Genomic DNA, 25,989 nt, shown 5'->3' with positions numbered 1-25,989 from the left:
AGTACTACAAAATCGTTTTATCTTCTTCCGGAAGACTGGCTCTTAGCGATTTTACCTTCGTTTTCCTCGTTAGCACGATATCTGAAAGAAAGAAAGAAAGATTGAAAGAAAGAATTAGAGAAAGAGAGAGAAAGAGAGAGAGAGAGGGAGAGAGAGAGATAAAAGATAAAAGAAAAATGAATCGATGAAGAGGAAGTTCGCGTTCGGGCGTTATACCGACTTAATTAAAACGGATTTTATTTATTACGTTACCTTCGTTCTGTACGCTTTTCCTAGCATGATATAATAATTCTTAGGAAGAAGAAAGATACCATATTGCGAGAGAACGTTCCATGAAATTGGCAAACATTAAAACTCGATTTCGCTATCGTATCTCCAAGGAGGGGTGGGTGGGAGGGGGAGGGAGGAGGGGGGGGGGGAAACCACTATAACAGTGAACAAAGTTGTTCAAAGGGACTAATTCGCGATAACTTAATCGCCATTTTATCTTACTAAAGGTCCACCAAGCTATTAAATTCTCGTTTTCTCTTTATTTTATTAAAGAGTATCGATATTGGACAAACAAGCAAATGAATTTCAGGCAAGTGAAATTTCTTTTCCTACAATTTTTTTTTAATATTAATATCAATATCAGGAGAAACGTCGTTTGCTTGAAAATTCGAAGCTTAGAACTTCAATGTCGACCATAGTAATTAAAGATTCTATCGTGTGTAGAATGTTCTCTATCTTTCTCTCTCTCTCTCTCTCTCTCTCTCTCTCTCTTCTCTCTCTCGCTCTCTTTGTCTCTCTCTTTCTCTCTTTCGCACTCTAGTCCACTCCTTGGGGTTTCAATGTACCTACTCCACATATAAGTCAGCTACCATTGGTTTATTCCCTAGCGTCTATTGTTACCCCTTTCCTTCTCTCTCTCTCTCTCTCTCTCTCTCTCTCTCTCTCTCTCTCTATCTATCTCTGTTTCTGTCTCTGTCTCTTAGGTTCTCTTACATGCTCTTATCTGTTCGCTATAGTACCGACTAAAGCTTCGCAGTTCGGGACGTAACTTTAACCAACTTCGCTGATTTACAAAACAGACATCCTTTTCGTAAAGTGTAAACTGAGAAGGAGGAGATAGTGAGAGGATGGGAGAAATCCAAAAGCCGTGTATGCGAAGTGCTAGAGAAAAGGCGAATAGAAGGGGATAGTGTATAAGAGAATGAGAGAGAGAGAGAAGCTTTCTCAACAGCACATTGTTTGCACCGAGCTTCCAGCTGAGTGTGAGCGTACTATAGTCCTCGTATATTGTGTCCACTAAAGAGTGGGAGAGAGTAGTCGTCATCATCATCGTCATCGTCGTCTTCGTCATCGTCGTCGTCATCGTCGCGTCTACGTTCCGCATTCGTGTGATACACTTTCTCGCCTTAGATCTTTCGTCTACCTTTTTTTCAGATATACGGAAAGAGCTACCAGACACTTTTGTGTAGGCACTCACAAAAGAACTCTCTGGCATATCCGAAGAGGAGTCGACAATACGTAACCTGCTGAACATTTTCCTTCCGGTGTTTAAATAATACAGAATAATGACGATTAGCCGAAAAATCAGGAAAAAAGGTCGATCTTAATAAATTAAAAAATTTGATCTTCGTATTAATTTTGTTGTAGGAATTTATTGTCATAAATATTTGTTACGATGTTGTCGATCTTTCTCTCTCTCTCTCTCTCTCTCTCTCTCTCTCTCTCTCTCTCTCTCTCTCTCTCTTTCTGGAAATTATTTCGTTCATTTTATTATAATTTTTTTTGTTTATTAATATTATATCACGGTCGAAACTTTGTTAATAATATTTATCCATCTATTTCTTTTATGTTTCGCTAAGATCACTCCGTTTGCCGTATCCTTCAACTCGATTGGTTGGATTACGAAAGAGACAGGAAAAATTTCGGTAAGGGGATTTTCAAGTACCATATTCGCGAAATCGACCTTACCAAGGATTTTCTCTTCTCTTTTCTTTTCTTCTCTCTGTCTCTCCATTCTACTTCGTGACGCGAGTTACAAAAGTGAACATTCGGCAAGAATCGGTGCCGTTGTACTTTCCACTTCTACAGATAGAGAAACTGTTCGACCACGTCGTAATCGGACAATTTTACGAAGAAAGACAGTGTAGTAAGGTTCGCAGTTACGAACCTGAAGAAGCTACCTTTAAACCTTAGACAATGGTTGTTGACCGGTGGTACTGTCTTAACTGGCCGTTTACATAGGACAAAACTCTAGGTTAGAACTTTGAACTCCCAACGATGGCCTAGATTTACTTTAAATGCTCGTAAACACTGCAGTAAATACGTGATCAGGAAATTGTGAAAAATTTATTGAAGGACATTCGAATGAAAATTGGACCTACCAGTTTCATCGGACCTACCAGTAATTTACCTTAAGATCGTCCTTTTGTTGAATGGATAATTGCATTACTAGTGTTCTGCGAGAGTAGCTGACAGTACACGCTTCTATTACAAGGGAAACGGTATCTGATTGAATTCACCAGCGTGACCATTTGCAATGGCTCAGTGGATTATGTCCGGACTGATTCATCCTGGTACACACAACCGATGTCATAACTGGTGACACGAGGTTTCGGGCATGAATAGAGTTGTCCTCGAGTGTCCTGGCCAGCAGTGCCGGACCAATCTCAATCGGGCCTAATCGTACCCATATCCACAGGAACCCATCTCTGGACTCGGTATTACCTGAAGTGTCAGATTCACAATTGGCTCCTTGTCAGAGTTTGGACTTGTACGTGTAATTACATAGCAATGGGTTATTCGCATTTTAGCCGACGTTCCATTCCTACGACATTTTGTCTGTCCTATGACGGTGATTAAAAGTGAATCCTCAGTGCTTCAGATATCACTTAACATTTTCCCTTGAAACAAAACTGACTTTGCAGTCTTGTTAAACGTCGTACTTTTGTATCATCCTTCTTCATTTTCCTTATTTTCTTTTTCTTCTTTTGAATGAATTAATTCGAACAAGTGAATTTTATAATATAATGTAATATCATGTATAACATTATTTTCTGATCTTTAAAATCTTATAATTCCTTATCATGTCTAATTTTAAAATTATTTTATCATTTACTTCTGACTGAAATGGAAATCATTTTGAAATATTGAATGAATTATTTTAATCTTTATGTGTAATATTAGTTCGCATTAGTAGGAAGGAGAATTAAGAATGATTTCCAATCATATTTTAATGATAAAATCCGATCATTTGATCCGTAACTGTTGGAGAAGTTTATGGTCGAGATAAGCCCAGTATACAAGCAACGATCTTTCGGCACGTTTCGATTCTCGGCGACTTTACGCCATCGTAAAAGCAGAAGGCGATATCGAAATCGTTCTCAAGTTGCTTCGTGCATCCCTCTTTGGATATTTCCTCCCCTCTAACCTTTTTCGTTCTTTTCTCTATTTTTTTTTTATATCTTAAATAAAACCCTTCTTCCAAGATTTTATGAGCATAAAAAAGAAAAAAAAAGAAAAAGCGATAGTCAACATCGCATAAAAATAAATGCTTTACTCAGCAGATTATTCAATATTATTTAAAAAAAAAAAAAAAAAAAAAAAAAAAAAAAAAAAAAAAAAAAAGAAAGAAAAAAGAAGAAAAACCATTCGAAATAACAATAATTACGAATGGAAAGGATCGGATTTTTGAAGCAGAATCACGGCATTCGTGTTATTCTTTTTTTTCTTTTTCCTTTTTTGCGTACGTAAGCGCCTCGACGGAGGCACCTGCGTGGAAACGTTTTTTGGATGGGGTTGAAGAGGATGAAAGCGGGGTTTGGTTGATATCCAACGTCGTCATCCGTGGCGAATATGAAATGCAACACATGCGAGACATCCCAGAGAAGTAGTACGTATGTAAATGGAGGACAGTGTTGGAAGGGTTGTTGAAGAATCGGTGGGGATGGTTTGGTCGAAGGGGGTGCTCTAGAAAGAAGGGGTGGTGTGTTGCGTCGGTGGAAAACTGCCGCTTGGTGGACGGGGCTGATGCATGGGCTTTGTACGTGAGGATTCCTGTGAGAGATCGCTGGTATTTCTTCTATCTCATATATTATGAGTTTTATGTTCGCCCGTCAGAACATTTATTTGTTTGACTTTTCCGCCAAGAAAGGCAACTTTTTACTTCGGCCACCGTCTGCCTACACCTACAAACTCTGCACGAGAATTATTCCACGCGTATTTGATATCGCGGCTGAAATCGTGCCGCGGATGAGTATCGCAAGCGATAAAAGCGACTGAAAAATTGAAGAGAATTTGTATCGCGAAAGAAGGAGTGAGAAAGAGAGAGAGAGAGAGAGAGAGAGAGAGAGAGAGAGAGAGAGAGAGAAAAGGTGTTAGCGGAGATATCTACGACAATAATCTCGATCAACACGCGCTGCTATTTATTTTATAATTCCGTTTTTTTTTTTCGTCTTTTCTCTCTTCTTTTTTTGTCTTTTTTATTCTCCTTTTTTCTATTTCCTTTTCTCATTGAATTAATAAACGCTTGGAAAATCATATGTCTTTAAATACGATCTAAAGATATTTCCTTTTTTCTTTTTCTTTTTTTTTATTTTTCTTTTTTTATTCTCTTCTTTTTAAGACATCACTTAGACATTTTCAAAAAAAGATTTTGCATTATCGAATTACTTATAATAAATCATTAATGAAAAATTTATTTGCAGCAAGTATAAATAGAATAATAATGATTATTATCAGAGTGTAACGAAAAAGAAGAAGAAAAAAGAAAAAAGAAGAGAATCAAATACTATAATAGTCATATTTCATAATGGATATTATAGAGAAAAGTTGTCATTAAAGGTTTATTGTCTCACGAGAACATTAGAGATGTTCCTAATTAATAATGATGTTAAAAATGTACGATGTGTTCATTACAATGACAATGGAATTACGTTTTAAAAGGCACCGATTACAAGTACGTCAGTATCGCACGTCAACCAAAATACAGTGATTCGCTATAAAATCGAATACCGTCCTTTATACGAGCGTATTTATGTCCCGCCTGACGTGTATTATCTTTTAAAGCTATCGGGTGAGCGAGCTATTGAATTTACCGTTTAATATGCATGCGATCGCCCGTAAAAGTTGGCAATGACGGCTGCTCGCTACATACGTATACATAGATATGTGTCACGAATCAAAAATATCTACGCTTTAACGCACCGATCGTTTCAAAATTGTATATTCGATCATACGATCACCGATATCTACTACCACCGTCAAATTTTCTTAATTAACGAGAATAATTCCATGTTAATATATAAGATCTTTTTAAAAATCAATATTTTCTTTAATTCATACCATGACATTTTCGATTAAATCTTTTACAAAATTTTATTTTTTTTCTCTCTTTACTTTACGATCAAACTCGTTTATTTTCAATAGGACGATTGCATGAAATATTTTCGATTACTCTGAATATCTTTTTTTTTATAGTCGACTTCGTAGTCAAAGTTCAACTCTTACTGCATTAGCAGGTTAAATATTTTTTCTGTCTAGTTCGTATCACGTACTATGCGTATTCCTTTTCGAGAAATGTGTTAAAATTGGAACAGGTCAAAAAATTAAACCACTTGCATTCATACGCGGATATATCCGCGAGCTGTCACTGTCTTTTATCACCGAGTGCGGATATATCCGCGAGCCCGCGATTGTTTTTCATTGTTTGAAAAAGTATAATTCTGTTGTATATATAAACTGCACTTATGACCGACTACGCGCCGGTGATAGGGGCCGATCATCAATTGAACATTGCTGATATTTAAATACGGCACATTAAGTAGACGCATGATGCAAATGGATTAAAAAAGAAAAAGAGAAAAGACAAAAAAAAAAAAACATTAAAAGAAACATATTCTAAAACACTATTAATCTCATTTCTTCTCGTTGAATCAAATATCATTTTTTAATGATCAAAAGGATTATCACATGTGTTCATTATTGTCTCTTCCCTGTCATCCTTCCTCACATTTTCTACCTTTTTTTCGGAGAAAGGGTATCGACCCCTTTAAATATATACCTACTTTTTTTTTCTATTCTCGAAATGTGTCATTTACGATGTTCCCGGTGGCGATGGTGTTAGTGGTAGGTTGAATAGGTTTGAAGGAAGGCTCTCCTTGGTCGGCTCTGAATGTAAATAACTGATAAAGCTTGTAAAGGAGACGGGACGACGAGGCTAGCATCGGCTTTAGTCCGCCTTTGGGTAAACACAGCGAGCCAGTCTGATAACATCTTAACTCATTGGGGCGACGTCAAGAGCATGGGGCCCTTCTTCTCTGCCCTTCTTTTTCTCCATCTTCTTTCTCCTCTTTTTCTTCTTCTTCCTCTTCCTCCTTCTCTTTCTCTTCTTCTTCTTCTTCTTCTTCTTTGTCTTCTTTTCACCACTGCTTATGGAAGGCATAGATGAACAATGATAACAAAGGATCCTTGGTGCTCGTTGTGAAACATGTTAGAAGTTATCCAACAATGACTCACACGAGATTGTTGATGATTGTTCCTTGTGTCCAAAGAAATAAAAATAAGAGGTTAACGAGGACAACGATGATGATGCAAAAATATTTTCCATCTCTGTCTGCCTCTTTCTCTTTCTCTCTCTCTCTCTCTCTCTCTCTCTCTCTCTCTCTCTTTCTGTCTATCTATCTATCCCTTTCTATTTATTATCTCATATTATTTTTCTAAACGACTTGAAATTGGAAAAGTTAGAAAATTAACACGAAGAATGGAAAAGAGGATGATTTGGATGAAAACTTCATCCCTTACGAAATAATAAATTCACTTGATAATTTCCATTTCATAATCAGAAATAGCAAAAAAGAGATTTCTCTCTTTCTATCTTTTTCTCGTCTCTATCCATCTAATGTCTCTCGTATCTCCGGACTGAAATTCCAATGTTTCTGCTTCGTGTAAGAGCGTCTACTCGTCTTGCCCAGTTTTCAGAGCGTGCGCCCTTAATCCTTCAGTGGACGCGTCCGTATTTCGTGGATTTCGAGGAACGAGACAGAGGGAGAGAGAGAGAGAGAGAGAGAGAGAGAGAGAGAGAGAGAGAGAGAGAGAGAGAGAGAGGGAGGGAGCGATGGAAAAGTAGAGAGAGAGAGAAAGAGAGAGAGCGAGAAAGATAAAAGGTTTTCAGCGGCGCTTTAGTTTATCTTAAGGTTAATTTACATGATGGATGTCCGTTAAAGCGTAAAGCGGAGAGAAAAAGAGAGAGAGAGAGGGACAGATAGAGACAGACACATATTTATACACACATACACACACACACACACATACATATAGATACAGGTCAACGTTAATACAACGCTCAACTGCTGCATAGTAGGAAATCTGTAATAGGAATGGCCTGAAAAGTAAGTCCGAAAGGTAGGAAAAAGAAAAAGAAATGGAAAGAGTAGCTGTGAAGAGAACGAGGAGGGAATCTCTGAGAGAAAAGGAAAGAGCTTGAGAAAAGTAAGAACGGAGTGGGTAGAGAACTTGAAAACTACGGGGTTTCAACAGCAATTAAAGTAAAATTATACAGAAGTGCATCCAGAGTTGCGCGTCTCGCGCGTCACCCAGCTGAGAAACAACTGGCTGTACTGAGTAAGAGAAAGACTTGCCTTCTCGTGGATGGAAGAGAGACTGGACAGAGTGTGTGTATGTGTGTGTGTGTGAGAAAGAGAAAGAGAGAGAGAGAGAGAGAAAGAGGTCCTTCTCTGTCTCATTTTCTAACGTACATAGCATACTCACGAGAGTCTCGCCAACGAGATCTCTCATATTTAATGACCCAGTTGGGTTGCCTCCGGCGGCAAGCTAAAGGCGCTGAATTTTAACACTCTCGCGGACTCGCTGTTGGTCGCGTTACGAGAAAGAGACTTTTGAGATCTCCAGCGTGTAACGAAGAGTCCCAAGTTCTTTCCATTTTCGTTCATTCGTCTTTTTATTTCTCGCATCGTTACGATATATTGATAAATGAAAAAAATTTTTAACAAATTAATTTCGATTGTACTCCGATTTATTTTCATTATTCTGATTATCGACATCGCGTAATTTAATTTTAAACTTTATATTAATCATCACATTTTATCGATATTATATATTATAAGAAATATCGTATAAAAGGAAGGAAAATATTTTATATTATGTATCTGATAAAAATAACCTTCTCTCTCTCTCTCTCTCTCTCTCTCTCTCTCTCTCTCTCTCTCTCTGTTTGTGCGTTCTTTTTATGTGTGGGCTCAACTTTAAAACTCTAATGGATTCTATTTTAAGGAATACAAAATGAGAGTTAATTAATATTCACCTTTATTATCCTTAAAATAGCCTTCAAGATTTATTCCAGTTACATGGACACAATGATTCTATTGTGAGGAAGAACGTCGAGCAAGTGGTTCTCCATATTTGAATACCGTTTTCGAATTATTTCATCAGACTAGAGAAGGTTCATTGGGTTTTAGCGACGCTTCTCGCTTCCTCATGAACGTAAACTTGTAGACCTTTGGGAATTGCTTCGTTATTTTGTCGACTTATCCTCATTGTAAATTACTGCAACACGAAGTCAACTTGATTACTTGATGTTCTAAATAATGTTCTAAATAATATTTTAAATAATAAAGAGAACTTTCGAGTATAAAAAAAAAAAAATATATATATATATAATATAATATAAATATAATAAACGATATCTTATTAGCACGTTTAACTTCTTTTGAAAAATTTATTCAAGGGAAAATTCAAGAAATCATAATTCGCTGAATAATTTTTCCCAAACGTACGATTATTATCATTCTTTTGTATTTTAAATAATACGAACGAATGAGAAATACACAGTTTTGGTCTCTCTTAAAACTTTCGAACGTGTTCCGTTTGAAAACGCGCACGACATCGCCACAGATTCTGATATTGGATCTTATTTCAATATTGACCGTGCAACGAGCTAATGCAAGCACGACTACGTGGTACGCCAGTAAATTACGCCTCGTACAGTTCTCTTCGACCGGTTTTCCAATAGGTACCATTAGAAATTCTTCCCGTACAATTCATTTTGCGACTTTTCACTTTCCCACAAATTTCTAATTTGATTTGACTCATTGCATTGTGTTTCGTTTTTCTTTCTGTTTTTTTTTATTTTTTATCTGTTTTTTTCACTTTTATTTACGATCGTCATAATAATCAATTATCTTCGGTCGATTCAATTTATTCATGGTACGGAATATTATTTGGAAAATTTCAAAAATTGATTTCGATATCAAAACACGATAACGTACTATACTAATCGTATAAGCTTACTAAAACATGGCAGGTATCAACGAGATCGCAGATTTTGTAGGGAGTCGAGTGTACAATTTCTATAACAAATAAGGCGTATTATTTATTTGGACACTCAAAGTGTCAGCGGTAAAGCCAAGTCTCGTGCCGACGTTAATGCTAGCTGCCTGGCTGGCTGTTTGGTTGGCGAGGGTATGTTCGGGGATAGAAGGTGAAATAAGGGGCTGAAAATGTCCTTTCACGGATGATATATTTTCCTGAGTACCCGAAAGTGTGGAATACGAGTTTGAAAAAATAAAGAATTTAAAGAGAGAAAAAGAGATAGATAGATAGATAGAGAGAGAGAGAGAGAGAGAGAGAGAGAAGAAAAAGAAATTATTATTATTTTTGGGAAAAAAATATTAAAAATTTTTAATTAAATTTTTATTTAATTTTTATCAAAGTTTTTCCTATGATCTTCTTAATTATTCATTATTTTTTCTCTTTTTATCCTTGAATCGTTTTGAAAATTAATCGGATATCCTTCGTTAATATTTTTAACTCATTATTCCAAATATAGAATTGTTTTTAACAATTTCTCATCGTATTAATATTCTATTTGAAAAGATCTGACATATAATGAAATTTCATAAACGATATAAGATTAACTCAGGAAGAACAGATATAATCCTCACAAATTTCATACGTATTATCTTGTTTCAAAATGCAACATGGCAAACGTGACGCTTGGAATGCTTTCGGGCCGGCGAACTGATTTGCCGCGGCACTTTGAAACTCGATAAACGGGCTTCGGTTTATCGCAGGAATAATTAATGTCTTAGTATTACCGCAACAACAATATCGGCGATAATTTTAAGGATCTCGATCGTATTCCCATCGGATATATACCTGGTTAACCATAAATGTTGAAAGATTGAACGAGAAATGCCGATTTATTCAGCTTTAAAATGTAATTGAACGTTTCGACATTTACTTCTCGAAGGTAAAAGGGAATTCCACCATTCCTACTAAAGGTAAGGCTCATGTAACCGAAATGTCGGATAATAAGAAGTCTCCTCTTTTCATCCGACCCTCTTGAGTTCGCTTTTACATTTGAAATACGACATACCTGAAAGTAAAAGGAGAAAAAGAAATATCCCTCGAACGAAGTTCCTCGATCTAAGGAGACGAGTATTCCTATTGGAAAGAGAAAAGAATAAAAAAGAAAAAGAAAGAAAAGAAGAAAAAAAAAAAGAGGAGAAGGAAATAAATGAAAAAAAAAAACTACTTGCTACAAATTTCGAAAGAAAATCTACATTAGAATAATTTGTTTGATATAATAATTATTTATTCAGAAATCTAACGTCAAGAGAATATTTCAATGATTTAAGATTCATTGAATCTTATTCCGTTAATTCGTTAATGACTTTGGATATATTTCGGAGAACTATCGAAAAGACATTTATCGTATTAAACGCGTAAAAAAACGAGAAAGAGAAAACAGAGACAAGATAGTGAAAACACGTAGACAGGTAGATACAACACATTAAAGTGAATCATAATGGCAAGGCTTGCGTATTCAGTAAAATTCGTTGTGAGTTATTATTTTGTCGTGAGTATACTCGAGGGAGGAAAAAAGAGAGAGAGAGAGAGAGAGAGAGAGAGTGGTGGGGGTGGGGGTGGGGAAAAGGAGGATGGCGAGGGGAACGTTCTCATTTTGCCGCGGGTGCTGCTAACAAAACAGATTAAATTAGCTCGTTAAGTCGACAACTTTTTCCCATCGCTCAACCGGATGTGGAGCAGCGGCCAGCTATCCAACTAGCCAACGTGTCGGGTACGCACGTTTTTTTGCACAAACGTACGGGACTACCCTCTCTCATTAGCGTGGTGCTTAACACGTTGATTGACATAGATGCCGCCAATGACCGACACTCAACTCTTCCTTCATTTTATTTCAAACAATTTCGAAATGTTTTCTTTCTTCTTTTTTTTTCCTTTTTTTTTTCTTTCTTTCTTTCTTTCTTTCCTTTTTTTTCTTCTTTTCTTTTTTTTTTTGTTTTTTGTTTTTTTCTTTTATTTTTTTTTTTTTTAATCCCTCTTAACTAAACCCATGTAACTTTCACGCTCTAGGTTTTAGGTCTTACTTCATTTATTTTTCTTTTATCCCCGCGCCAATGTTTGCCACAGTGCAACTTATATTATACACTTGACAGTATTCTATATCATACGTTTTCTTTTATGTTTTCGTCTTTCTCTTTCTCCCTCTCTCTCTCGCACGCGCGCGCTCTCTCTCTCCCTCTCTCTCTCTCTCTCTCTCTCTCGCACGCGCTCTCTCTCTCTTTTTTCTTTTTTTCTTTTATTTGTTTTTCACTTTTTTTCTTCTTTCCTTTCTTTTATTTTTTTAGACACGAAACAAACATTTTATTACAGAGGGTGAAATCTCTATTCTTAAAAGGAAAAGGTAGAAATAAGGAAAAGCTAAGCCGTGCGTACGATGAGAAAGAAAAAAAAAGTCGAATAAAAGAAAGAAGAAACGATTCTCAACTTGGGATATTTCAAGTACCCCAAACATTCTCTATATCTCATATACCTAAGGTAGAGCTCCGTTATATTCTCTATGTGGTAGGCATGTACAAATCATGTGTATTTACAAATATATATATATATATATATATATATATATATATATATAAAATGTATATATATATACTTATATATATATGTATATATATACACACACGCATATATATATATGTATATATAAATCAACATATGTACATAGAAGGAGACGTATATCCGTCAGGCGTATAATTTATGATAGACGAATCCGCGATGCCACGCGAGGAGACTCGCGACGCTCGCGGCAAGGGAGGTTCGGATTAAGGGGAAGGTTACAGGTGGAAGGAAAAGGGGGAACGAGAGAGAGGAAGAGCGAGAGAGAGAGAGAGAGAGAGAGAGAAAGGGGGAAGAGGGTGGACTAGACAACTCATTACCGAGGACTGGCAAACAGAAAACTAGGTTATGCAAGCTCATACGTCATCGGAATTAGAACCGTAGTCCGCCCGCTGTATCTCAAATGTACACTATCGTACGGAACGTGTTCTCCATCTCACCCTCCTACTCACTCACTCACCTACCTCTCTTACCCTCTCTATACTACCCTCTCTCTTTCTCTCTCTCTCTCTCTCTCTCTCTCTCTCTCTCTCTCTCGACTACCCACAAGCGTGTATGAATTTATGTAATGCGCGCGGCTTCTGGATTGCCAGGGAAATACCGTGGATACGTGCGTTTCACAACACTACTGCTTATACTCTCCTCCCCCCCTCTCTCTCTCTCTCTCTCTTCCTCATGTTCTCGAGGTTGAAGCTTGCAGTTGCCATAGCGTGGAAGATAATGCAAAAGCACGAATCCGCAATCGATACCTACCGACAATTTCACCTTTCGTCCGAGTCTCGGAATGTTCTACGATCTCTTCCTATCTCTCTCTCTCTCTCTCTCTCTCTCTCTCTCTCTCTCTGTCTGTCTCTGTCTTATTGCTTGTCACCGACAGATACTACCAGAAAGTTCTTGAGACCATCCTGTAATTCAACAAAGAGAGAAAGAAAGAGAAAGAGAAAGAGAGAGAGAGAGAAGTAGAACCCACTCTCTTTAAATATTAAAATTCAAATTTATCATTCTTTAAAAAAAAAATCATAATCGATCGTAAAAAAGTAATTTGCGAGATTTGTCTTGTATTATAAAAAATTTTTGTTTTGTTTTGTTTTTATTAAAGCAATCGAATTTTTTTCGTTTTTCTTAAAGAATTCCAATAAATGAATACGTCGTTGAAAATTTCGATTATAAAATGTAAAAGTGTAATCGTTACATTTTTTTGATTATTCGAACGTAGATGACAACGACAATGAGAAGGAGTGAGAAGACGTTTTACTTGTCATTTGCACGCTCCTTAGAAAGTTCCTTTAACATCGACGGAAGCTTCGAAGATGGGAGGAAATAGTTTTACTTTGTGCTACTCAAGTACTTACTTACTTTGTGTTTCCTCGTATCATAGGTAATTAAACGTTACTCATACAGTGTACGCGGTTTGACGTAAAACAAGGCAAACTTCTAAGTAAGCAAAGCGGAAGCGTTACGAATTGATCTTCCTCTATCGTCGATACCACATTGAGTCTCTCTCTCTCTCTCTCTCTCTCCGTCTAATCTCTTTGAATGCTTAACATTATCTATTATCTCCCTTCTACTTCCATCTAATCGACCATAGTCCTCATTGATGTTTATTTTCCTTAAATTCATTGATCACTTTAATCATTAACGAAATTTCATATGGAAATAAATAAACAAATGAGCAATAATAAAATAACACAAAAATTTGTCTCCTTTCAATTTGATCGAAAAGTGCATACAAAGATTAAGTGAAGAACGTATTCTCACCGTTGATCTTTGTTGATATCTGCCAAGTACACATCGGTGTTTCGTAAAGGCTTTTACCTTACCCTTTATTCCCTCGATTTATCTATAGAGTTTCAGGATTACTCTCTGATAAGATTCCTTCGAGTTTCGATAGCAGTACGCTACAAGACACCAAAGACTTTGAAGCTCAAACCGGAAGTTGCGGGTTCCTCTCCTTGTCGATAATTAGTCGCACGCGAGAAGAGCCAAACCGCAGATTCATCCTCCCGAAAACATGGAAAGAGAAGGATTGTTCATGAGTGAGAGAGAGAGAGAGAGAGAGAGAGAGAGAGAGAGAGAGAGAGGGAGGGAGAGAGGGAGAGATAGAGAATCGATTCGTCTTCACGGAGAACTAATTCGAGAGGATTCTCTGTCATATTCTTCTTCTTTAGGAAATCGAAAATCGATGAAAGGCTCGTTAGCATGAGGGGTCTTCGTGCATGCTCGAAAGAGATCCGTTGGACTTTCTTCTCGCCTCATGAAAGTCCGCTTTAAGGTTTTCCAAGAGTAAGGAGAAGAATGGTAGCTTATGCTTGCTTCCAGTCTATCCCCAGTTGAGGCATCGTCTTCTTCCTTGTCCTGTGACCTGAATTTTCTCCCTCTTCCTCTCATTCTACCTCTATCCATCTCTTTCTCTCTATCTCTGTTTCGTCTACTTTCAACTATACCCTCTCCCTCTTTCTCCCTTTCTCTTCCCATCCTTCGTAATTCGAGAAGCCCTTGGCTCACCCAACAGCTTGTGTCGCCGACGACTGTCACGTTTACCTCGGGCGAGAATAAATGAACGCTTCCATTGAAAAGCTATCTAGCAGTTGGAGAACGGTTTTCCTTGGTTCGTACCATAGTCACCGTCTGCTGGCGGTGGCGGCGAAATCAGAGTTTAATGGGCATAACGTCTGAATGAACCGGCACTATCGGACCAATATATCAGAGACCTGGTGAACCGGCCTGTCGAGCAGGTCGAGGGTGTCGTGAATTCTTGAAAAAGCACCCACGGGGACTCTAGGTCTCTACGAGGAAAATAATTTTGCGTTATCGTTACGGGTAGGGCAAACCTTTTCTCCATTGAACCTTGCGAACAATGTTTCTCGCGATTATCGCCTTTCACTTTTCTCCCTATATCAAATCAACCCCCCACCCCCCGCCCCACGTCCAAAAACCTTTATTTTTATCTTTATACGTATAAAACATTCGTAACACTTGTAAACCTTTAGATTTTGTTCATTGTCATTGATGTAAATTAAATTTCTTGAAATTAATGACAATTATTAAGACTATTTCGAGATCGCACAAATTTTTTTTCTTTAAATTTCTGTCAAAGCGATTACTTATAAATGTTTCCGTTTTCATGATCTTCAAATGAAATGTTATAGTAATTTATTCTTTAGAATAATCTCAATGTGGTTTATCAAATAGAAAAACAATCGACGCAAGATAGTTATTCGATATCTTAAAGTTTTCTTTTTTTTTTTTTCTTCTTCTTCTTCTCTCTTTTCTCTCGCGGCTTGTGAGCGAGATCAGAGTTTAATGGTTATAACGTCTGAATGAGGCGGCGCTATCGAGACGATATATCAGACCTGCTGAACCAGGACTGTCTCCTGACGAACAAACGGACCGGGATTTCATGAAAAAGCACCCACGGGTAAAGTTTCGTCGATTCGACAAAATCATTCGAGCGGGCATCGTCGTCGCCGTTACCCCGTCACGAGAGAATGGCCTTCTTCTACTTCTTCTACATCTACTTCTTCTTGTCCACTTTTATTTCTTCTCTAACCTCCTAGAGAAATTCTATATTATCTTTTAAGTGCTACTAAAGGTTCGCTTTCGTTTCTTTTATACTGAAATTAATGTGAAATTTCGAACAGCGGTCACGTCAAGACGGCTTCTATCGAAATAATGGAGTTTTCGACTCTTTGAAAATGTTAAATGTAGGCTTACCGATGGCTACGAACCGTAGCTGTTTGAAAACTTTGCCAACTTGCAGTCTCGAAGTATCTAACTACGAAAGTTGGGTCGAGTAGAGAGGAAAAAAAAAGAGAGAGTGAGAGAGAGAGAGAGAGAGAGAGAGAGAGAGAGAAAAAGCAGTGGCAACTGCGACCGGAAGTTTTCATGAAAATTAAATATCGTGCCGAGGGATTTGCGTAATTACGAGGTGATGTGTACTTATGTTAATGGGAAAACTAATGCCTTTGTAAAAGAATCTTTTTCTACTCCTCCCTCCACCCCACCCTCTCCTTTCTTTTATTTCTCCATATTTCTTTTTTTTTTTTTTCTTTTTACAAAGAATTCATATTCAATACGATTTAATGTAAAACTATTATCGAACGTGTTTAACTCCAAGCAAATCACTTTGATATTATTATGAATCTTGAATTTGATATCTTCGTCATTCGGATTCGTCAAGAGTAAAGTAATTTATTGTCGATCATAAAAATTTCATCAGATATGATCATGATCTTAAAAGATCTAGAATGAAAATATTAAGCCAAATTGTACAATTCGTATCCATACGAACAAATATCACATACAGAATAGGTATAACATACAAACAAATAAGACATTGAGTTTGCTGACGTAACCTTATTAGTTAAAGATAGGAACAAGGAAACATACGATTTGCCGTACGTTATTAGAAGTGATTTTCCCTTAACGAGAGCACGGAAAGTGTAATTTCTGGTTGAGAGAGGTGTCTGACAGCTGGCGTGGTTGAAAGCGTGTTACGAGCTTCCAGCAAGGGAGACTTTGAACTTCCGTTCCGAGCATCCTGCAGTCACGAGAACGTAACGCCCGCCTAATTAAGACTAAATACATAATTAGAGTGTTAGTCACGTGCGGTTGCCGGGCACACGTTGCAATCGAACGGTCAGCTCTCTATATATCTATATCTATATATATCTCTCTTTCTCTCTCTTGCCCTCTCTCTCTCTCTCTCTCTCTCTCTCTCTCTTTCTCTCTTCAAGAATTTCTACGAGAGGAACACGTATCGTACGGTCAGCATCTTTGGATTTTAAGTTGCATCGAACGCTTAATCGAACTTCCAGCTCATTCGGCTTTATTAAACCTTCTTACGACACACATAAGCTCGTAATTTTTTCTAAAGTTCAACCGCAATGACCTCTCAGTTAAAAAATTTTGCTGACAGTCGTATGTATACATTCCTTAACGAACAATTGAAACAATAAATCCGTTGAAGTTTTATAAAAAAACATAAGTTACACGTTGAAGATTTATTAGCGACGTCATTAACGTTTAATAATGTCACTTCGATGAGCAAAGAAAAAAAAAAAAATAAAAAAAAGAAAAAATGAACTTTCACGTGACAAAACATTTTATATTTCGAATCATTAATTAGAACTAACAAAACACGATATCGAAGATAATGTAAAGGATAAATAGCATCCATTCTTTCATAAATTAGAAGCTATAAAATCAATAATTCATAAAGTTCGTTATTAAATCAAAAACAGAATCAGGTCGTCGATGAGTAATCGAGAACTTTGCTTTTGAATTTGTTAAATTGGCTAATTGAGTTCCTCAAATTTTGCACATTATTTTTCATTATTCTTAATTTTCCTTTGTATTAAAAAAAAAAAAAAAAAAGGAGAGAAAGAGAGAGAGAGAGAGAGAGAGAGAGAGAGAGAGAGAGAGAAAAAGAGGTGGAAAGAGAAGGATCGCAATGAAACGAGATAGAAAGAAAATGGATCAAGCAGGAATTTTGAACGAACGATCGATTCGAATTGAGGAAACTGCAAGCCAGCGGCGCCGGTACACGCCGCGGAATTCACTTAAGAGCTATGCAAGCTGCATTTAGTTAGCGCATTCGAAACTATCCTCTCTCTCTCTCTCTCTCTCTCTCTCTACTCCTCCTCTACTAGCCTCATACGCTTGGGCGCTACATTCATGTTCCTAGAGTTATGCGCCTCGCATGTTCGCCACTACAAGATCGCAAAGGTTCTGTCTAATTTGCTTTTCCGCGAATTCCTTTAATCCCGTCCCGTTCCATAGCGACACGAAACTCTTGATTAAGCGTTCAAACGAAAATTATTCTCATTTTCTCTTCTTCGTTCTTTGCTTTTTTTCCTCTCTCTCTCTCTCTCTCTCTCTCTCTCTCTCTCTCTCTCTTCACTTTTTTTCTTTTCCTTTCTTTTTTTTTCTTCCTTTTTCTCTCTCTCCTTTTTTTTTCGTTCATTTTTTCCCGGCCAGAAAATATGGACGAAGTTTTTTGAAACTTCTTCAAAGATTATGAAACTTCTACGATAACCAACGACCTTTATTCTCTTATTTAGATTTTGTTAGATCGATAGAAAAGGAAGCTTTTTTTCTTTTCTCTTTTCATTTCTCTCATCTTTCCTTTGCGAATAGGATATATATATAAATACATATATCATAATAATTAAAAGATGCCTCGACAAAGCGACTAACTATTGGTTAGAAACTTAACGAATATGATTTTTCAATGATAACAAATCTGTATGCTAGGTATATCACAGGATAAACTAAATCTCCTTGATGGGGAGACATCGTATATAAATCAAGTATACAGGAGCAGCAAGGTACACGTAATTGAATCAATTATTCCTCGTGTCTGCAGTAACTGTCGTCTTATGATAACGTATACCACCAGCCAATGTTAATCCTTCTGACTGTGTTTAATCGATGACTTGGAAAATGTTATTCCTGTCTGATTATTATTATCAAATTAAAGGCTATCGTATATATTTATGAATTTGAAAAGTCGATTTAAAAATTAATAATGATCGTATAAAAGTCCTCATTTAATATATTCATTTCTCGAAGATGCACGCATCGATGGTTACTGAGCAATTTCTAATATATCCACTGTGCAACGCATATTAAGCACAAGCGTAATTAGTATAATTACCGTTATTGGTCACATCGGTAAGCTATATACAGCGCGTTACGACCGCAAATTAATTGCGCTCAACCCCTCTGCCACTAAGCGACGCAGTCAGGCAATAATTGGCAACTTTCGGTGTAATGTTTGCGGTTTAATAGTCAGTCACGCATCGTACTCGTATCTCGGATTTCTCATTGTTACTCTTCCGTCTATCTATATCGAAACAACGTCGTCGTTTATTCGTAAGATTAGATTTTAAGATATTATTTCTAATCGATTATATTTCAGATAAAAAAAAGAAATAAAAAAAAAAAAAGAAATCAAACGAAATCTTTCATTATTGCTATCAACGATATTTGGCATGGTACATCATATTATCAAATATTATTTTATATACAAATTATATGTGAAATATTCCATGTAAAGTCAGTATTAATTCAACACACTTCATTGTCGTGTAAAGTAGTTATTCACTCGTATCGATTCACACGAATACTTTTGAAAATCCGATGAGGAAAAGAGACTCGAAGGTGTGGTAAAAATCGTGAAACAATGAGATCGAAAGAAAAGCATTATAAATCACTGTTTTTTCAAGCGAATGAAATGCGATAGTCAGCTCTATAATAGTACATTGGATATAAAGGACTCCACCCAGTTTCACGATTACACGTTCTCACGAACCTTGTCGTCGTTGTCGTCGTCGTCGTCGTCGTCGTCGTTGTCGTCGTCGTCGTCGTCGTCGTCGTTGTCGTCGTCTTTGGTCCACGACAGTAATCATAATAAGCTTGGTTATATCTCGTAAATTCTAACGTTAATAAATAATAACGACGTTATTACGTCGTAACTCGGAACGCGTATTTACGTATGCAAAGCATGCGTGTTCTAAATGAAAAGCAAAAATAAGAAGAAAAAATTTTAAAAAGAAAAAAAAGAAAAAAAATACATGACTCGAGAAATTCATTAATCACTATAAACTAGAAACGTTTATTTCAATATATCACGAGGTTCATAGGGAGAAGAGTGACTAAGTGAATTTAAGGTGGTTTTCAAATTAAATGCGAGTATGACCAAAGACCAACAACGAGACACACCCACACTTCTACCGGTTTTCTATACGAGATAGCCTGCTACTTTCCTGACGAGAACGAATTTCGAGGTGAGATGTGGCTCCTCGTCGTTGGAGGATTTTGCGCAGTATTTCGTCGAGTTTCCGTGTTTCACTGAATCAACCGGTAGCACGTTTTATCTAACATCCTTGCTGCATTCATCAACAGAATATTAGCGAACGTTATGGGTGAGAAAACGAAACTAGGAGCCAAGGAAAAAGTGAAGAATATAAACTCGAACTAGTGCAAACGAATTAACTATATTATGTTATATTTCATTCGTCCTAGAAATATTTTCCTATATATATATATATATATATATATATATATATATATATATATATATATATATATATATACATATATACAACTGATACGTACAATTATACTTAAATCATACGTTTCAATGTATTATATCACGAATACTTTCGATACTCGCATTTTATCTTCTTATTTGGAAAATTAAGAATGGCATTCTCGAGGACTTCTTCCGTAATTAAAATTCTCCATTCGTCAATATCCTTCATAATGTTAATATAATAATAGACCGGAGAAAGAATGTGAAGCTTTTGCATCGTAAAATTACTTGAAATTTTTTTAATTTAAATCCAAGGACATTATTTTACCACTTACTTTTTTTGTTGACTCTATTTAACCGTAATATAATCGTGAGTTTATGAAACTTTACAAAAAAAAAAAAAAGAAACAAAAAAAAAAAATAAAAAAAAAAGATAAAGAAAGAAGAAAAAAATAACCTAAATATGTATGTTGAAAAAGAAAGAGAATAAATTATCGACTTGTAGGAAAAAACACAGATATAGGTAACTAATGCGAAAGTGTAACGCAGGTAACGTGATACGAAGCCGTCAAACGACGAGCTACGATAACGTGGTCGGAATTATAAATAGCGCATAGTCACGGTTTTTCGTGCAAACCCGGCTGAGTAAGTATGCCATCTAGGAAACGCGACAGTTACATTGATATTCGCTGATAAGCCGTGTGGAAGCGCGTAAAACATGATAAAATTTATCGCGGTCGCGAACGAGAGAAACGTGGAAAATCAAAATTCGCGGCTCGTCTCTCGTCATCGCAAAATTATGATATGATGGGGCCACTTGCACGCTAGAATAAACGTCCATATACAAAACTTCGAATGGATGGCTTTAAAAATAAATGATATTGATAATAATAATAATAATTATAATAATAATAATAATAATAACAATAATAATAATAATAATAATAATAATAATAATTTTCAAGCTGTTCAACGATAAAGTTATTATATCATATCTTTATAGCTTATATTATATACTTATTTTTTAGATGTAGATACGTGTAGCTTTGTCCCTTAATTCAAATCAAACTTTTTCGATCTCGGAGATAATCATAATACGCTTTTAAGAATTAGAACTTACAAGTATTCAAAGTTTAAAATTGATTTATTTTATAATCTTTATAATTCATATCACATCGTAATTAATTTTTATCCCTTTCGATATATCAATCGAGTCGAAGAACTTTAATTAGAAAAAAAGAAACAATATAGATTAGATCTGTTTTATGTCAACGACCAAAATACATACACTATCATTAAGGCGATCATTATCGAATTATTCCTGTGTACATTAACGCTTGCGGGTCGTCAATCAAACATGAATCGGTAATGTTATGAGGGACAATTTCACATGAATTAATACAAGGGGAATGGACATTGAGATTATAGTTGGTTCGACAACCAGCATGAATTCGCTTCTTTTATGAATAAATCAATAGAGAAAGAAAATATAATAGTACAAATGAATATAATGCTATTATGATCCATTCAACTTTACACTTATTTATAAGACATTTTCGTATAGTATTAATATAAAATAAATCATTGATTTTATTCATTTCTATCATTATTACTTTTAACACGATTACGTATATAATATAAATTTTTATACCACTTGATGCTACGAAGAGGAACTAGAAAGATCACAAAAAAAAACAAGAAAAAAGAAAAAAAAAGAAAAAAAAAGGAAACGAAAAGAAACAAGATAAACCTATAGAAAAAATCGAACAAGGGAAACGTAAGCGACGTTGGAAGTTAGTTAAAAAAGTATATGAAGCATGTCTCTATCTTTCTCTCTCCCTCTCGTTTTTTTCATTTTCAGACAAGCTAGAAACGTGATATCGGCTGGACCGAAGCAACGCGAATAAGTGCGTAGGCAAGGTTGTAGAGCCTAGGTCCAATATGCGGGAACGTGCTAGTGGTTCCACGAGCGATGTGATTACCCCATGCGATATCCAATCCTATTGAAGCTTCGAACGGTGGCCCCTTTACATTGGATCTCTTTCCCTTACACATACATACACACATATACACATTCTCTCTCTCTCTCTCTCTCTCTCTCTCTTTCACATACACATATACACACACTGGTTCACTATCTCACTCTTGTACGTTCATTCCACTTGGTCTCCTTCCCTTTTACAATTCGCCAACCACTCGTTCTCTCTTGGTGCAACGGTCAGCCACATTTTAGCTGGCTACGATACAAGTACGCACTTCTATATGTATGTGTGATCACGAAGAGACAGACAGAAAGTGAGAAAGAGAAAGAAAGAGAGAGAGAGAGAGAGAGAAAAAGTGAAAGAATATGTCGTAAAATACACACATACACAAAGTCGATACTACACACGTTAGTCATCGACTATATAGAGAAATTCGTCGGTTTTACCACCGACGATCCTAAAACTCCATACGTAAAGTATTGAATGTGATCAGTGTGAAAGTGAAGGTGAGCCACCCATCACTAGCAAGCTTTCGTTGAACTTTCGTGAACCATTCGGCCGCGCAAGAGAAAGCACCAATTCACGGTATACTCGATGCATTTCGTTCGGCAACACTCACAACGTATAGCAAATGAATCGACGTAGTCAAAGCTACGGTCCAATCGTAAACCGCGAGAAACTCGGAACTTTGTCTATGTGTTCGCTTAGTTCGTTATGACTGGCAAGTGGAAGAACAGGTTGAAGGTTTCGTAGAAATGTAGAAACAATTATCACCTAGGTGTTAGTGCAAACCCGTCACATTATCGGAGAGTTAATACTAATCCGATAATCGTGTCGAACTATCGAATCCAATCGCTCCAGGCAAGTTGTTACGAGTTCCGATGATCTCGTTAAAGAGATCCGAGATAAACGCTTTTCGAATTTGCTCTTAAGACCGATCATTTCTTTCTTTCTTTCTTTCTTTCTTTCTTTCTTTCTTTCTTTCTTACTACTTACTAGAAAATACGTGAAACGTAGAAGACTACTATCTTAGAGATAACGACATTTCTTAAATATTTTTAATATCTAATTAAGAGCTTTTCATTTATGGTAAGGTTCCTTCAAACTCAAACGATGATAGATATTCCTTTTCTTTGTAATCTCCTATCTACTCGATTAATCGATACTCTCATTTGTTTTTAACTATCATCATCCCATTACCTTCACGTTTGCTAATATAAATTATTAAAATTAAAAAAGAAAAGAAAAGAAAAAAAATGTTCAACAAATATCTATATACAACATTGACACCATAAACAGTATATTATTAATTCGTTTGAAAAATTTTGGAAATTTTTCAACCATGAATATATAATAATTTCCTGGAGTACTTCGGTAGTATTATTAAATATGTGAACTCTACGATGAGGTTAAAATTCACATATCTAATATTTGCATTCACGATTGTTGCTTTATTATGAAAAAAAAAAGTCATTTGCATGTGTACGCGAATGAAAATATATTTTCTTTTCCTTTGCTTGATTTTTTCTTTTTTTTTTTTTTTTTTTTTTTTTCGTTTCATGTAAATTAATAGCCTGGACAATTTCTTGAAACCTTCGATCAAACGAAAATATAAAAACTCAGAGAAAAGGCACTTCACTTATGAATGGTTACTTGCTTTCTATTTTTATGGACGTCGGACAACAACGACGACGAAATTGATACAATCGGAGGAAGCAACTCGTTTTTGCAAGCTCGACATCTTTCTCGTTGTCGTCGTTGTCATCGTTGTCGTCGTTGTCGTCGTTGTCGTCGAAAATGTGTTTTCCTTGCTCGCGTATTACGTTGTAATAAGAACACGTAAGAGAAAGAGAAAGAAAAAGATAAAAAGAGAGTCAGAGAGAGAGAGAGAGAGAGAGAGAGAGAGAGAGAGAGAGAAAGAGAAAGAAAAAAAAATAAATTGGAAATATACATAAAAATAAAACTTACACAAATAATACTATCTTCGATTCTTTATTATTATTTTTTATTTAAATAAAGAACTGATCCATGAAATATAAAATCGATTATCGAGAAGCAAGAAACAGGCTAACAAGAAATATTCGAAAGTTTTTTTATATGCGTACGAATTGACTTTTTGATATTTTCTCATCACTTAAAACAAAATCGATATTGTATAAAAATAACATTATAAATGGAGCGATCGATCTTCCTCTTTCTTATTTTTATAAGTCTATAATTCTCAAATTTATATTCGATATTTATAATCGATTACATCCTGTAAGACAACGAAGGTATTTACTTATTTACTTTCCTCTTGAATTCTTTTCTGTTAGATTTAAGAATAATTTCATAGAAAAAAAAAGGACAAAAAAAGAAATAAAAATAAAAAAAAAAAAAAAATGAAAAAAGAAAAAAGAATCTCCATTAAGTTCTCTTCGCGAGTGCTTCTTGCAAACTGATTGTGAACCTAATTGATGAGACACAATTCGTCTTTTATAATCCATCTACCCAATGAAATTCTCACTGATTATGAAATATGCGGTTTTTCGAAATTAATAAGCTCCTTTTGGCCAGAGATTGAACTCAACACGAGTGAATAATTCCGACAAGCAAATAGGAAAACAAAAACATAGGGGCATTCTTGAGTACATTCATATATGGATCGTACGTACTTACATGTACGTATACATATACATACATACATATATTTGGATAAAGTACAACAACTGTTTCTATGAATTCGCTTTCATACACATAAACGTACACACACATATATATATATATATATATATATATATATATATATATATATATATATATATATATATATATATATATATATTTATATATATATATATATATATATATATATATCGGTGTATTTACGTACACGTATATGCGTCTATAGAAATATAATATGAATGCGTGTCTCTATACGTGCACCTATAGGTTCAGGTGGAACATGAAAGAGAGAAAGAGAAAGAGTGGGAGAGGACTCGATATAAGCAGCAAGCGCTCGTAAATTGCGAAATATAAATAGAGAGACGTGCAGTATCGTATAGTATATTGCGGAGATATAGAAAGAAAGAAAGAGAAAGAGAGAGAGAGAGAGAGAGAGAGAGAGAGAGAGGGAGAGAGGGAGAGAGAGAGAGAGAGAGAGATAAAGATAAAGAGAGAAAGAGAGAAAGAAAGAGAGCGAGGGAGAGAGAGAGAGAGAGTGAGATAAAAGAAGAGAAACAGAGTAAGCGAAAAAATGGTTGGAAAAGAAGAAGGAGAAGAAGAAAATGAAAAAAAAAAAAAAAGAAAAGAACCCTGAAAGGGGGTAAAGAAGAGGAAGAAGCATGCACGGGCTTCTAGATCCTTCGAGAAAGTTTTTAAAGAGAAACTACATCTCGATAGAAATGTCAGTTCCGCGGAAATGGATGGGGCTGTGCCCAGAGGGTTCAACCTCCGTTCCTCTCTTCTATCGCTGCATTATATCCGCTTTGTCAACCGGAAGTGGGGTACCGGCGTACCGATACAACCTCTTCTCTCTCTCTCTCTCTCTCTCTCTTTCTCTCTTTCTCTCCCTTTTTCTCTTTCTCTCTCTCTCTCTCTCTGTTTGCCTCTTAAACGAGCAATAGCTAGCAACTCCATGAAGGCACATTCCTATAACGATCCGAACCGATAGATCTTTTTTCTCTTCTATTTTTTTCTTCCTTTTTTTTTCTTTCTTTTCTTATATATAATATAATATACATATATCACAATGACGACGATATATGTTTTTTCAGTAAGAATTTTCTATTTCTTTTTATTTTCTACAATCGAATATAATCGTAAGAAGTGCTGTATGTTCTCTCTCTCTTTCTTTTTTTTCTTTTTCTTTTTCTTTTTCTTTTTTTTTTCGTTTCTTCTCCTTTTCGTTACACGAAAGCGAAAATATAACGAATATATGTGAAATGATTCATTTCGAATAACCATACTCCGCTTTATTCCCCGTTTATGTATATTTACTCGTATTTACGAAAGATTATACTTACGTAGCAATTTATGTATGTATTCTCTTGATAGAGAAGCGAT

At 35.8% G+C, this 25,989-nt stretch overlaps 2 protein-coding genes across 4 annotated transcripts in view; one reads left to right on the top strand and one right to left on the bottom strand.

Annotated features, from left to right (window-relative positions):
• The window catches only part of LOC124949040, a 143,771-nt gene extending 135,144 nt beyond the window's left edge, over positions 1-8,627 (bottom strand). The window contains exons 1-3 of the transcript XR_007100938.1: positions 8,309-8,627; positions 6,054-6,526; positions 1-81 (exon numbers count right to left, since the gene is read on the bottom strand). The exon at positions 1-81 is cut by the window's left edge and continues 6 nt beyond it. The gene's annotated coding sequence lies outside the window, so the exon portion shown is untranslated. The remainder of the gene's footprint in view (positions 82-6,053; positions 6,527-8,308) is intronic.
• The window catches only part of LOC124949037 (tyrosine-protein phosphatase 99A), a 337,582-nt gene that overhangs the window by 166,758 nt on the left and 144,835 nt on the right, over positions 1-25,989 (top strand). The gene's annotated exons all lie outside the window — the stretch shown is intronic.

This window comes from Vespa velutina, chromosome 5, assembly GCF_912470025.1.
Source record: "Vespa velutina chromosome 5, iVesVel2.1, whole genome shotgun sequence".
NCBI lineage: Eukaryota > Metazoa > Arthropoda > Insecta > Hymenoptera > Vespidae > Vespa > Vespa velutina.
This window is presented reverse-complemented; position numbering and strand designations above follow the sequence as displayed.